Here is a 2524-nt window from a genome sequence, read left to right as displayed (position 1 = left end):
GGCTCAAGATAATATAACCAATCCTTAGCAGCACCCTGTAGTGAAAACAGAAATGCTCTAAGCTTGACATGATCTTCAGTAATTCCTTGAGGCTTCAATGGTGTAGAATATACAACCTGAAATTCTTTTAGATGCCTATGTGGATCCTCACCTGCAAAACCATTAAACCTTGGCAACAAGTGTATTAAACCAGATTTTAATTCGAAAGGTACAACAACAACATGATATTCAGTACACAAAGCATTATAATTAACATCAGGGGCAACAAGTTCTCTGAAAGTTCTTTGGTCACCCATGTTAAACTCAATAGAAAAGAAAAAAATTAGTAAACAATGAGAAAACACAACTAATTCAGCAATGCAACAACAAATAGGAAAATACCGACAATGTCCCTATTAAGTAAAAACAATTGAAATACGAAAAAAATAATTAAAAAAAATACAAAAATATACAAAAACACGAAAATTAATCTAATAACGTCAATTAAGAATTTTGAGAATTTTTGTGGAATTTTCTGAAATTACCAAAACAGAAAATAAATCATAAAAAATAGAAAAGTAAGGAATTTAGGTTTTTTATGGCGGCTTCCACTATTTAGTCCTTAAATAGAGGTTTTCTATCCTTGATTTTTTCCTAATGAATCAACAAAGAATCGGAATAATCTGAGGCGATTTTCTTTAAAACAATTTTTTTAATGCTAAAACATGAAAAGGCGAGAACACAAGAAAGTTAGGGCAAGAATGCTGAAACGTAACACTTATGACTCTAATATTGGTTAAAATCGACAAGAATTCCCGGCAACGACGCCAATTTGATCCGCTGTCACACACAAATAAAAAACGAGTAATAAAATATAGTAAACGGGAAGCTACACCTCGAGTATCGTATCACAAGGACTATTGGCAAATTAACAAAATAAGAAAACAAATTAGGGGGTTTTGATTCTATTAAGAATAAGTGATTATAAAATATGATTATAAAAACTGATTATAAAAAGTGATTATGAAATAAGTTGATCTACTGTTTTGGTTTTCTAACTTATCATTGGTTAATATAATTTTCATGCCCTAAGAGGATTCTAATCCATTTTTGATTACAGTAACAATAACAAGCGCATTGATACTAATATATGATATATGTTCCTAATTTCTGAATCAAACAAACAGATTCCGAATTAAGCAAGCAGGTTAAGCACATGCGATTATGGAACACATATCAATCGAAATTAATCAACACATATTCTATAGAACTTGAATAAAGCATACAAGACATAAAACAAATATTGAAAGGGAAAAGACATTTGATTGAAAAATTAGGAAACCTCAAAGTATCGGCGGAAACTGATTACAGCAGATCAACCTTGTGAATTTTAGTTCTCCATGAAATCTTCTAAGAAATATTGTATCATCAAAATTCATAATAGGATTAATATAGTAGTGAAATACCTAATATAATAAAATGTAAACTCGGGCCCTTATGGGATCCGATCCGAAAATTACAAAAACTGACCCAAACTAACTATTTTAATTAAGTCTGGAACTTCAACAAATTATTTGACCCTCCTGCACTTCGAATCAACTTTTGACTTCAACTTAAAACTCGTAGCTCTTTCTCTTAGCTTTCCAACACATATTAGAAAGCATCAATCTGATTCTCGTAGCTTAAGTTGTGGTCTATATAGTAACAAGGTATCAAATAACTGTTTATGCTGAAAAATAAAGTACGAAAATAAAATAAAGGCAAAAATAAACTTAAATATAAAAACAAACTAAAATAGTAAAAATAATAGAATAAATTATAGAAATGCCTAAGTACAATTATAGAAGAATGTGCATCAAAATACATTGATCACACTGTTAATACATGAACTTATTGTTAGCAATGCATGATGTTAATGGACTGCACTGAATTAATGTCTTCTGATTGAGAATGTTGATTGCTTGGCTTTATCATGTGAGTTTTAGTATGCAATTTTCATAGAAGTAAAGGGTTGGTTGATGAATGTGCATGAAGTTTGGTGTGTAATGCTATGTGTTGATGTTTCATGTGTACATGTTGCTTCATTGAAATTTACTTGAACACTTCATGAAATAATGCTTTGATGTATTGAATGCAGGCTACTTATGATGTGTATGGCTGCCTTGGCTTGGAGTTTTGGTCATGATTCAAGAAGCTTGAAGTGAAGGCTCATGAAAGCTCATGGTGATGGCTTGAAGAAATCAAAGTTTTCTTGCACATGATAAAAGGCTTGGCCATGAAATCAAGTGAAAGGATGGAAAAGTATGAGGAATCAAAGGACATTAGGGTTAGGATTGTGGAAATTGGGTCAATTGACTTTGCTTAAGTGGTTGACCAAAAAGTCAATATTTGACCAACAATCAACTGTAGTTCAAACTTTATTTTTGTAATTTTTTGTATGAAACTTTGTAAATTATATTTGTATGAATGAATGGACCTTTTGAATGGAAACATTTCCTTTTGATACAATGAAACATGTTTTGTTTTTAAATTATAAGTTTCCCTC

The sequence above is a fragment of the Lathyrus oleraceus genome, chromosome 7 (genome assembly GCF_024323335.1).
Source record: "Lathyrus oleraceus cultivar Zhongwan6 chromosome 7, CAAS_Psat_ZW6_1.0, whole genome shotgun sequence".
Classification (NCBI taxonomy): Eukaryota; Viridiplantae; Streptophyta; class Magnoliopsida; order Fabales; family Fabaceae; genus Lathyrus; species Lathyrus oleraceus.
This window is presented reverse-complemented; position numbering follows the sequence as displayed.